This window comes from Siphateles boraxobius, unplaced genomic scaffold (genome assembly GCF_051911475.1).
Source record: "Siphateles boraxobius isolate OS27281-9 unplaced genomic scaffold, OSU_SipBor_1 101, whole genome shotgun sequence".
Classification (NCBI taxonomy): domain Eukaryota; kingdom Metazoa; phylum Chordata; class Actinopteri; order Cypriniformes; family Leuciscidae; genus Siphateles; species Siphateles boraxobius.
The window spans coordinates 351,694-365,327 of NW_027508702.1; the positions used below are offsets into that span (position 1 = coordinate 351,694).

The following is a 13,634-nucleotide window of genomic DNA, read 5'->3' on the forward strand; positions in this document are numbered from 1 at the left end:
AGTAGGGGCTGTAGAAGCCGGACCTCATCTCGGCTGGAGGGACAGTCTCGATTGCACCCTTCGCCAGCAGGGTGGCAATCTCTGCTCTCATGATAGGGGCATTGCCACCAACCAAAGTGGAGCGGACTCCCCTGAAGCGGGGAGGAGACCGTGCGAACTGAATCGCATAGCCGAGCCTGACGGTACGCACGATCCAGTGGGACAGACGGGGAAGCTCTAGCCAGGCTCCCAGGAACTGAACCAACGGGATCATGCGAGCCACAGGCGTCCCCCCGGAGGGGCAGCGAAGCGGAGTAACTGGCCCAGATGTGGACGGCATAGCGGCCCGGAGAGGGGGCACAGTTAGCAACCGCGTCCTGGCAGAGGGGGCCAGGGGAGGACCAGGCTGGTCGTCCTGCGGGGGCCTGCTCTGCCAGGGGTCTGGCGACAGAGGGGGACAGCGGCGAAGCGGTCCGTGGACGGCACGCCATGTCAACCACCTCTGGGACAGAGGGGGACGAGGAGAGCACGGCTTGTGGGCGGCGCTCTGTGATGTCCGAGAACTCTGTTCTCAGAGACGGGAGAATCAGCTCTTTGGAGAATAAGGATTCTTCCCCGGCCCTCCCCGGGGAAAGGAGCGGTCCTGCTACCAACTCCTGGAAAGAACTGAGTCCCATCTCTGAGGAGCCCAACTCAAGAGCGCCGCTTAACCCGGCGTGTAGCGGGGTGCGGGGCTGGAGAGGACTGTGGCGTCCGACCGCGGCCTCCAGAGCCGACCCGGGTGAACGGGCGGGGTGGGAGCCGCGGGGGGGCGCCCTCGGCAGTGGGCAGACGGAGGGATCTGAGCGGACGGCGGGGCCGTCGGGACAGAATCAACCTCAGTCTGCTCCATCGCCGAGGTGCCCGTCTCACGAGCGCCGCTTAACCCGGCGTGTAGCGGGGGGCGGGGCTGGAGAGGGCTGTGGCGTCCGCCCGCGGCCCCCAGAGCCGGCCCGTGAACGGGCGGGGCGGGAGCCGCGGGAGGGCGCCTTCGGCGGTGGGCAGACGAGGGATCTGAGCGGACGGCGGGGCCGTCGGGACAGAATCAACCTCACTCTGCTCATGGGCGGCTGAGAGCTGTTGGGCAAGCCCTCAACCGCACCGCCGAAGAGGCCGACCTGGGATATGGGAATGTCGGACAGACGGGTCCGCGCGACATCCAGCACATCAGACAGGTTCAGCCACAGACTGGTGAGCATCACCTGACCCAGGGAGCGTACGGCCACTTTCGTCGCTCAGAGAGCAAGGTCAGTGGCGGCGCGCAGCTCAGTGAAGAGCCCTGGGTCAGTCCCGCCCTCGTGCAGGTCCATGAGCATCTGGGTCAGGTGGACCAGCAGAATGACCATGGCATGCAGTGAGGCGGCTGCCAGTCCCGTGGTGCTATAGGATCTCGCCACAAGCGTAGACGAAAAACTACAGGCCACGGGCGGGTGCTTAGGATTGCGCCGAGAAGAAGCACTCTGAGGACACATAGCATCGCAACAGAGCGTTCAGCCGGGGGAACCCCAGTGTACCCATGGGCAGCGGCCCCATCGAGGGGAGGAAAGGCGGATGAGATCAGCGAGCGGTCCCGAGAAGACAAGGGGGTCTTCTTGGACTTCGAGATCTCATCATGCACGTCCGGGAAGAGAGGTATTGGGGTTTGCCGTGGACGAGGGTCGGCGGCCTTACCCAAAACCCATCGTCCCAGGAAAGCATGGTCGTCATCTCCGGATCAGACTCAGGCACAGCCGTATGCACACCGGAGGGTGGCAGCTGTGACGAGCCCTCACTTCCAGAAGACTCAAACCCACCTAGTGATGCTGCAACAGACATGGCATCTTCCTCTGTAGCTTCAACTGAAACACGCGGGCCACCAGAGGGTAGACTCGCGGGAATCAGCAGTTCACTAGCGGGCACCGTCATTGAAGAGGGGGGCTGGGGACACGGACACATAGTCGGCGCCTAGATCCAGACCGTAACCCTCAGGTCACCCTGGCCACCAGCCGAAGATCGGGGGGTGGATGAGGGGACTCTCACTCTTGCGAGTTCACCGAGTCTCGACCTATATATGACGCGATGATCACGTTCCCAGCGAGAACATGAGTCACCCACGAGCGCTGTTCAAGCATGATCAAAGCCCAAACACACTAGACAGCGCTCGTGCCCATCAGAGTCCGATACCAGTCCGCTGCAACCAGAAATGCACGGGCGAGCCGTCTTTAAAAAGACGTGCCACGTGTAAGCTCTTTTAGTGAGAGAAAACTCAAGTGTTGAAGCACCCGGGGAGAAACGCACCGACTGGCAGACCACTGCAACAGATCAGCAGGAAGCACGCTCTCGCCGTAGATCGCCGTCACACCAACACTCGAGGTACTCGTTTGTAAAGCTGACAATTCAGAGATGGCTTGTGGAGAGAAGAATACACTTGGCTCCGAAGCGAAAAACATATCTGCTTGCCGCCGGCTTCCTCCTTTTATACCCACGAGGTGGGGCGGAGTTACGCCATGCAAATTCCGCAGACCCATGGCATTTCTTTGCCATTGGCTCGTTTTGTAATACTCGAAGTTGATAGGCTTTCTAAGCGAAACCCCATTCGTCGTCATCCGACGTAACTCGGAGTGACAACGAAAGGGAACGTTGGGTATCCACCTTAGAGATAACCATCATATAAAAAAAAAATATATATATATATATATATATATATATATATATATATATTAATCATATAATAAAATATTTCTTACTACTGTAAATCTATATTAAATTATTATGGGATATCCTTTAATGCTTTCAGAATCTTTACTTTTTTTAATATTTTTTTTCCTGTGTCTTTAAAATATATTTTTATTTTAACAATTTTAATGACAGTATATTTATTGAACATAAAAATAATTATTTTGTTTATCAGAATAAACAGAAAATAGTACAAACTTTGCTAAAGTGATTGTTTTGAACCAGTATTAACTTAGACATTTTACCTTAAGTATTTGTATCAATAATTACACTGTGTGTGGGGTTAAAGGCCCACCTTGCCACATCATACATTTAAAATATTTTTTTAACAAAATAAACCATTTTTATGATTTATTTTCACACAAAATGTGTTGCTCCATCAATGTTCAATACAAACATTTTTTTTCTGCAATCATACACTGAGTAGTGAAAAGCACATTTTTCTTAAGGTGTGTCTTTAGCCCTGTTGTACCCTATATATATTGCCTATATATTGCCTATATGTGCACTTTTATGTGCAATGAGAAAATGTATTCATAACACATAGGCTATATTTAATTAGAGGTGTCCACGTTTATGACTGGTTCCCACGTCACCGAAAAGGGAAACTATTCAGACTCATCCTCTGAACTAGAACTTACACTTAAAAACAAAACAAAACATTGTTCATATATCGACTGCTTTGCACCCGTGCAAGATTTTTATGAAAGCAGCATCACCTAGTGGTGAAAGCATGATGGGCCAGTTCACATATTTCATATAGCCTATTTCACATATCATCCCTGACCACTGTTCAATAATGTACATTTTTATTCGCAGATAAATTGCCTCAAACAAATTACTTTCTTTTCACACAAACTTATTTTAAAAACAGAAAGCCGCTTAAAATGCTCATGCGCACATAGGAGTGGGTGGGCAACATAAGGGTGTGTAGAGTACAACTAATGACCTAATGTTCATTTTTGGCTGTTCCTTTCAAGTAAATGATACATTATATTACACATTTATTAAACTCCAATACCACTGGGACAGTTTAGCTATTACTAATAGGCCTAATAACTAAGCTCTTAACAGACGTGCCCGAAAGATCTTCTGTGATTGAGAGCTGATGGATGTGACACAAAGAAACACGTAGCCTAGCCTACGTTGAAAAAGAGATGCGAACTGTAAAAATAACAATAATTACATTAACAATTAGATAATAATTTAGATTGGTAGTTACTACCCACTGCGCAATGACGTCGAAGTGACGTCTTTTCTATGTAATTTTTGGACGTCCAATTTGGGTCCACTGAAGGGGTTGTTTTGTAACGCCAGGCGACATCTTTATTCGACGTCTATTGCACGTCTAATGTTGACGTTGACCAAATGTGGTCGTTTGTGGACGTCTTTTCAACATAAAATTTAGACTAATTTTAGACTTTGTTTCTATACAACTTTTATAACTGTAGTCCCATGTTTCAAAAGGGTGGAGGACATGCTTTCTGTACCATGTATTTACGTTTATGTATTTGGCAGACGCTTTTATCCACAGTGACTTACATTGCATTACACATTTACATTCCTATCAGTTCTTGCTTTCCCTGTGAATCGAACCCATGATCTTGGCGTTCGCTCTACTGTTTGAGCTACAGCATTACACCTTACACTCTAAAAAATACTGTGTTGTTTCAACCCATGTTTGGGTCAAATATGGACCAACCCAACTGTTGTGTTAAAAAATGTAATTTAAAATTTTAAACCAATGGTTGGGTTTGTCCATATGTGACCCAAACATGGGTTGAAACAACCCAGCATTTTTAGAGTGTAGTATTAGTACACTTTGAGACAATCAAATGGAGTTTTTGGAAAATTATCTTAAATAATTATAAATAATCTGTATTCATATGTATTAATCATGTTGATAACAACAATGTTGATATTTGTAAATAAAAACATATTGCATATTAATCATGTAAATTTCCTGCACCTGTAATAGACGTCCAAATGAGGTCCAAAAAAATTACCCAGTTCAAAGGTCAAATGTTGAACGTCAACATGACGTCCAAGTTGGGTCATGGTTGGACGTCCAAATATTGGACCTAGTTTGGACTTCGAATAGATGTCCAGAATTGGTCATGGACCGATGGACATAGACATGATCTGCACGTCTATCCGACGTCCATGTAGTAGCAACTTTTATTTAAGGTAAGTTTACGCTGACATATTGAATTTCTCACTCTGGTGCCCAGCGTTTCTGATATGTTTAGTCATGATAAATATTAATAAAAATTATTTCTGTATTTCACATAACGAAAAGCCAAATATCATGCATGTATGACAGGGAAAGCCCTGAAATTCTGCTATTTTTGTCTGTTATCTGTCGTGACAGCAGAGGGCGCTGTAATATGTTGAGCTCGAGGATCTTTGAAAGTACCTGGATCTCGCCTGCTCTTTTCCAGTCGGTGTAAACCATGTGTTTGGTGTAGGCAATCAGTACAGTGATTGACATGACCAATGAAAACTTTAGAATCGGCTGCAGGGCGGGATTTCCGCTGAAGTGGTTTGGGAAAAAAAATCACGCGTAAACCATAGACTGTGTAAAAAAAGAAGAAGAAAAAGACACAAGCTTTAAATATAGACTTACGCTTTTTTCTTACATAGGCAGGGTTTTTGATACTTCTCTCGTCTTATGAGTTAAGGTAAAGTCTGTATGGGTTATATGCTACGTTTTGCCTGTCTGTGGTATTTAGCATGCCAGTGTTATTGTTGCAGTAGGTTTTATTTTTTTAGAGCCTTTTTCTGTGCAAAATCTATTTTGATAATATTACTGCTGGGGACTGTTTTCAGGCCAAAGACCCCTTGGTGGACATGAGATGGGTTAGGGACCAAAGTTACATATTATACAACACATTATAAAACTGAATGTTGCATTTTCAGCCTGGCTTATAATAACTTGCGTCGTAAAGTCCCATATTAGTGTGTGTGTGTGTGTGTGTGTGTGTGTGTGTGTGTGTGTGTGTTCATATTCATGTACAGAGGTAAGCACCTGTACATTGCATTTTAATTTTTCTTAACTTAATAAAGAATGTATTTGATATATTCTAAATCACTGTAACAGTAATTCTATTGTGATTTACTTCTTCCAGCATCCTTCTCCTTTTGCCTCAGGCTAACGGTGACACTGATGATGACCCTGAAATCCTGAATGGTCCAGCAACTTTTTGAAGGTAACACTGGGCTATATTTGTAGATCCTGCTGAATTTCTGAAATACTGTGAGATATATGAGCAAGTATTGTCTTGCTAGGTTTGTTTCAAGGTGCAATCTGATATTCATCTAGACTTTTAAAGCTCAACCCAACAATGATTACTCTGCATCTCTCTGTGTTATTTCTGAAATGCATTCCCACTGATGACGGCAGATTTGAGATGCCCTGCTGGAACCTTCTTTCAGAGATCAAATATAATGGTCTGAAATAAGCGGGAACAGATGGACTCGGATCTATTTTTGTAGTGTGATCTGCGATGCAAGACAATCTGACGGATGCTTAGAAGCTGGCGTAGCAATCTTGGTTACTTTCCAGACAATTTTAGTGTCAGAATTCATTATTTATGTTTGTTGTCTAATCATTCCGTAAAAAAAAAAAAAAACAGGACTCTTTTTTTAGCTTTTACACAAAATAAAGTGCGCAAAAAACATTAATAGCAAAAAACAGAAAATGCATTGGAAATACAGAGGCTAGGCCTTAAAGGGATAGTTCACACACACACACAAAAAAATGATTCTGTCATAATTTACTCACCCTCATGTTGTTCCAAAAATGTATGAATTTCTTTCTTCTGCAACACAAAGATATTTTGAAGATTATGTTTAACCAAACAGTTGATGGGCACTATTGATTTTCATAATATGGCAAACAAAAACAAAACAATTCCTATGGAAGTCATTGCTATGTTTAGTTAATGACATTCTTAAAAATATCTTCTTTTGTTTTGTTCAATAATAATAGTAATAAAATGTTTGTGTGAACTATCCCTTTAAGGCCTAGCCTTAAAAATTGTAAAGTCTGTATTTTCAATGCATTTTCTAGTTTTTGCTATTGTTTTTTGCGCTCTTTATTTTGATTTTATGATTAATTTTCACACAAAATGTGTTGCTCCATCAATGTTCAAAAAAAAAATTCTGCAATCATACACTGAGTAGTGAAAAGCACATTTTTCTTAAGGTGTGTCTTTAGCCCTGTTGTACCCTATATATATTGACTATATACTGTATGTACACTTATGTTTGTGTTAATATTATGTGCAATGAGAAAATTTATTTATAAGACATACATTTAATTAGAGGTGTCCACGTTTATGACTAGTTCCCACACCAAAAGGGAAACTATTCAGACTCATCCTCTGAACTAGACCTTACACTCAAAAACAAATCAAAACATTGTTTATATATCGACTGCGCACTTTTTTTATTTGTGCACTATTTTGTGTAAGCTAAAAACAGAGTCCTGTTTTTTTATTTAACAGAATGATTAGACAACAAACATAAATAATTAATTCTGAAACTAAAATTGTCTGGAAAGTAACCAAGATTGCTACGCATCCGTCAGATGTCACAGGTTGTTTTTTGGCCTTGATTATGTCAGAGATGTTAAACTTTTCTGATTACTTCTTCAGTTTGTGCAGCTTCCAGTGTCATAACTGCTTGTTTCCAGTAAGTGGAGCTGTGTGCTCACTGCCAATGTGACTGGATGTTAAAAGATCAGTCTTCAGTATATCCGCTTTCCATGAAGGTTTTGGTTTAAGTGTTAAGTTTCCTTGGAGTCAAAGGGTTTAGTTTGAGCTCTCCAACAAACACTTTGATGCATTTCAGGTGGATGTGAAGATAATGTGAGACTTCAGTTTCTTTTCTTTTTTTTCCAGTGGCTTATGCCTCTGTTTATTAGTCACAGTGAAGGATGGACAAGAAGTTACTGAGGTGAGACGGGGGGAATAGTCTCTAATAGACTCTCAAACCTGCATTACTTGCGTAAGCACGATGGTTCAGGCCTGTCAAGAACATGTGCTGCACTGCGGCTCTGACAGAGCGTCTCATCTGAGTGAATCTTCAGCAGATGTCTGACCCGTATTCTCTCAAACTCCTGCTGTGAAATGCTCTTAGTTAAAAACAAAAATGACCTAAATGAGTGGAATTCAACATCTAAAAGGGACAGATCACCCCAAAAATTGAAAGAAAACCCCTAACACTCATGTTGTTGCAAACCTATCCACAGTATTCCTGCACCCCATGGCGATTTGCACGAATTATGGGTGTAACTTCCGTTAAGCTGTAAACAATCAGTGAGAGACTAGCTCTATGGACGCAATAATATAAACCGTGTACGATGACATTACATTATTCTACTCACCCTTCAACCATTGAACATTAAAAGGACATTAAAAAATGTAAAAGCATCAACAAGGTACTTTCAACAGACCATGAATAACCCCAAAAGCATCTTTCCACAGCAAAATCGGTCGGTTAAATATCACTGTGGTAATCTGTATTATATAACACACGTTGCCTTAATAAAAACGTGTTTTACTTCAGCATTGCGTGATACTATTTTAAAGTGATTTCAGTCATTTTGACAGATAGTAAATTATTATTGTATTTACCTGTGAAACCAAACCTGGAAAGAGACGTGAGGATTTGGGGAGGATTCCAGTGAATTATTAATGGTATACATCGTAAATTAAATCGGGATAACAGACCACAAATGTGCAGTATATATGTTGACCTTTATCACACTATTACAGCGGGAATTCAAAAGGAAAAAATAAAATAATCATGAGGAAAAGAATCCAGAACACTTACTCTAGATATTCTTGGTACAACATTTCACGTTAAAATACCAAATGTTACGTTATTCTCATGTTATTCTTAGATGAAACATGAAAGAAAACTGATTTTGTAGGGCAACCTTGTGATTTGAAATGATTTGTTTCAGTCTTTTTGAATGGAAGTTTCCCAAACCGGAAGTGCCGCCCGTAATTCGAAACGCAGTAAACTCGTCAGGAATAAGCTGGATAATGCTCCAATTGGGACATAAAAAACCGAAAAGCACCACAAAAGTATCATTAAATTCAAATTCTTTCAATGAGCCATACGACAAGCTTTGTGCGAATAACAGACTGAAAGTGAAGTTATTTTTCACTGATAACTTGCCTTTCCCTTCACTAAGCTTGCATTTACATTTAGTAATTTAGCAGACACTTTTATCTAAAGTGAATTACAAATAAGGAACATCACAAGCAATTTATCATTGGACTATACTTCCAACAGTAAACTAGATAAAAAAAGCTGGCTAAAAAAATTATTTATAAGATTTAATTATAGGATGTGCCTACAAATATCGTTGCAGGAAACTAAATAAGTAAATGCTCAAATTATATTATAGTATTGTCTTCAAATATTGTTGTAGCATGCCACATTTGGTTATACACATGTAATAACCAGTGTTATTCTGACATTGATGTAGGTAAAGGGTTGTTAAAGATTTTTCCAAAATTCAGAATTTGTAAATAATGACAGAATTGATCATTTAGCTGAATTTATCAGAATTTATCATTTAGCTGACGCTTTTATCCAAAGCGACTTACAATTGCTATATATGTCAGAGATCGCACGCCTCTGGAGCAACTAGGGGTTAAGTGTCTTGCTCAGGGACACATTGAACATTGAACATTGTCTTGACATCAGTGTTAGGCAAGTTACTCCAAAATAGTTATTAATTATTAGCTACTAATTACTCTCTCTAAAAAGTATTGCATTACTTGTTGACCAGTTGAACAATATAAGGATAGACATTTTATTTCTTTCAAATAAATAATTTAAAATTCCATAAATTATTCTTGAACTGACCAAAATATTTAAAGGGAGAAGGTTACATTAAAAACATAAATTTCAACATTAGATGGTACATTTTGATGTTAAACCCACTATTGTTTTATGTAGAATTGTTCTGTACAGTATTGATGCGATCAGAAGTAACTGTAATTAAGTTACAGGAAAATTAAGAGTAATCCGTTACTTTACTTTTTCCAGGGAAAAGTAATTAAACTACAGTGAGTTACACCCAACACTGCTCGGCATGTGTTTTTCACTGTCTTCGTGCAGCCAGAAACTTTGATTAGCAGTTACACACTTCAGCATCTGCTCACGAAACAGGTGCTCTCATCAACGATGCGTGTAACATCAAACGCTCTCCTGACGGAAATACAGTGTTACCGTAGTTTAACAAATCGCTGTAGTGTATTATGCAGTGGTCGTCTCCTCCTGCTGATTGTAAAGTCTGTTCCGTCAGTGAAGTTGCCCTGATCTTTCCTAGTATTTCCCCCTCTAGTCCTTCACCGCAGACAAGAACTGACAGTATCCCTCCTTCCTACACGCCCTTTCCACTGACCTTTCCTGTCTGCTTTTTTTCCTCGGGTCCAGGCAAGAGTGATGAAGCCTCTCAGTGCTCATGCCAGTATGACTAAGGCAGAACAAGATTACCTGTGACATAGGTGGGAGAACTGATGCACCAGAGTGTTTGTTCAGTGACACGGGCGTGCTGCAGTGCATTGTGGGACTGGATTCAATGCATGTTCCAATGAACTGCCTCGTTCGTCTCGAAATGACCAGTCTGTGGTCTCTCTCTCTCTCTGCTTCTCTTTCTAATGGGTAGGAACAGCTGTGAAAAAGAGCAGCTCACACTAACATCAGCCATTATTTCATTACTCTGAATGTTGAAGTGTGCAGAGAGCCGAAGTACGTTAATGACGACAGCACCATGTCAACACGGAGTTATTACAGGGCTCGATCATCCCGATGCATTACACACATGATTGTGTGAAATGTAGAGAGTGATCATGGGTTTTTATATTGATAGGGAGACTTTATTTCATGTAATACACAGTGGAAAAAATCCACCAGCTTGTTGTTTCACATTAGAAACGTTTTCAACACTGCTTTGGAGATTTAAAAAAAAAAACTTGGATTTGCAGAGATTCCTCTAGATAAAATACACTCTGTATATACAGGATGTTTAACTAGTCGTGTGTTACGGAGAGACACAACTATCCAGAGAGCCGTGCTGTGCTTTAGTGTGATAGCAATTCCAGTAAAACACTGTCCAAAAAGTTTATAGGAGCCACACTTTTGATTATTTTGTGTATTTGTGTAACATTTGCAACTTATTTGGAATAAGATGCCATCTGAGCGACATGTATAGTGATACATTTTACAAGTTTTTGTTTTTATGTGCTGGGAGGTGAATCATTTTGAAGTGAATCACAATAATGGACTGTGATTGGCTGGAAAAAAACCCCCAATGTGCGGGAAATGTGCCTCATTCATGAAACGCTAGCAGAATTAATGTTTGTGTAAATCATTCATAAAGCCATTCTGACATTAGTTTTCGGATTCATGAAAGTGTTTTCTCAAAAACTGAAGATACTGCATTTTGATAACTTATCATAGTAATATAAATCATAGTAATATAAATCAAAAGAACCAAAGGTTACAGAGTGCTTGTGAATTCAAAGGAGAGTTTTCAAAAGGTCCCTTTTACATACAAATTACTCTGAATTTATTTATGAATGTTTTAGGAATAAGACCCAATGTGTGTATTATTGTGATCAGAATGTCTGTCTTTCAAAAAATAATAAATTCTGTTCCATCAGCTATAGATATAAGGATTACATCAATACTGTCTCAACAATAAGAGATTTTCAACAGTAGTCCAAAAAATAACTATTTTTATTTTTGTTAATGTTATTAAATGTTTGTGATGTTTTTATTTGCTACAAATAATCATATATTTCATGAAATCTAAACTTTGAAATGTAAACATTTGCAACAAGCTGACATTTATATAGATATAATGTATAATGTAACTTAATAAATTCATAAGCATTTCAAAATATTACTAAAAATAAGTAGTTTTCAGCACACTTCTCTCTCACTGGCCCTCGCTTCAGTGATCGTCACTCACCAGTGATCACCAAGGCCTTCCAGATGGTAAAAAGTTTTCAAGAAGTCTCTAAATGTATCCATTAAAAGCATCATTTCTACAGCCAACACAATGCAAAACAAATTCACAACCTTAGATGATACTTCTTTTCATCATATTTCAAGGCCTGCTGTGTGCAATCCTCATGTTATTATGCATAATCCATAATCCACCTCAGTCGTTTTCAAGCGACAGATATTTAGCCTTTTTCATTTATTGAATATCCGTCAGTTACCCTGTTGAAAGGCTGCATTTTGCACCATTATATCTCTTTAATAAATGTGTCTGATTGGTGTAGTCATGACCCTAACTTGGCCTATTCAGGATTTAAAGTTCAACTACTCATTCAGTCATAACTCAGACTAGAGTTGAGACCTCATTTCTTGAATGGACAGAGCTCTCATTCTAAGTTCTCTTGTGTCGGGAATCGAGATTGATCCTATATATTTCAGGGTCAATATCTAGCTTGTATCTAAAAAGAGGCCATCAAGAGACCGCTTACAAAGCCAAAGGGTTAAATGAAGGAGCTTTTTTGTTGCTAGTCGCCCAGAGGGAAAGCCACAGATTTTCCCTATGTTTTCATCCGTGCCGCGCCGCTAACAAAAGAGCTATTGGAGATCAGGTTTGTTGTCATTTGAAAGCAATGACCTTGCCTCTGCCTCTTATAACAGGTCATACTGTTTTGGCACAGAAGCACTCATCTGGATGCCTCGTCTCAGTGGGGCGACCCGCAGAAATACCCTCATAATAATGGAAGCATGATTGTTCACAAACAATCAGCTGGAAGGCAATCCGGCTGATAAGAGAGACGGCTTTAGCAAGGAGATGGGTTATGAACATGGCAATGAGAGGTGCTAGATCTGAAATAGGAAAGGCAGAGGCTCTATAACCTGTAATCCCAGAGACAGCCAAAGCCCTCGGCAGTCAATGAGAGTGGCAATCACTGATGGATCACCTTTCTGACCCGCCAGTCATGGCATAAATGGGTGCAGTGGTCTTTCTCAGTGTGGTTTGTATAAAGTTAAATGTGGGTTGCATGTCACTTGATGGTTTAGATTTGTGGCTGAAAATACAAAGGTCATGTGATCAATGTTTGGAAAGGGTGACCTAAAAAATTGTGGTTTATCAACCTAGCCTTTCAAAGTACCAGTTAGGCAGCGTTTAACCCAGGAAGTCAGATCCTTAAGGATCTGCATTCAAAATACTGTGGTTACGTCCCGTTTTAGCTTTTTTTTTTTTTTTCAGAGGATGCACTACAAATAATCATCATCACTATGAGTGACTGGGTTTTGTTATTTTCTGTTATGCTCTAATTTGATCTGTTAGTAAAAGTTTGTAATTGTATTTTAATGTGGCATTGATATCTCAAGAATGTCTGTGGTGAGAACTCTTTTAGTCTTGCAAAATGCTGTTTTGAGTCATGTTGTATTGTAATTTTTTATAATATTCCATTTTAATGCAGTATTCAGTCAGGTAATGAACTGTAGATGCTGTATGAGACAAACATGATAATATCCTACTTAGCCAAAAAATCTAAATGGAATGTGGGATTTGACAGGATATCTTTTGAAATTTCTGTAAAAATTTGGATACAAATACAATAGAATTATTCTTAAGGCACTCCAATATAATTAGTACAATTAACAATAGTATAAAATCCAAAGGAATTTAAAAGTATTTTCGTTCAATAAACCCTGTAGATCTCTTATTTGTTTGTTTTTGTATATATATGTATATATATATATATATATATACACAGATGAAACTCAAAAATTAGAATATCGTGCAAAATTCATAATTTTGATGATTATGGCTTACAGCTTATGAAAAACCCAGATTTAAAATCTCAGAAAATTAGAATATTACATTAAATCAATAAAAAAAA

General features: G+C 40.3%; 1 long non-coding RNA gene across 1 annotated transcript in view; it reads left to right on the top strand.

Annotated features, from left to right (window-relative positions):
* The first annotated feature begins 5,246 nt into the window (after positions 1-5,246).
* The window catches only part of LOC143752214 (uncharacterized), an 86,762-nt gene continuing 78,374 nt past the window's right edge, over positions 5,247-13,634 (top strand). The window contains exons 1-2 of the long non-coding RNA XR_013207352.1: positions 5,247-5,414; positions 5,862-5,942. This is a non-coding gene — a long non-coding RNA (uncharacterized LOC143752214). The remainder of the gene's footprint in view (positions 5,415-5,861; positions 5,943-13,634) is intronic.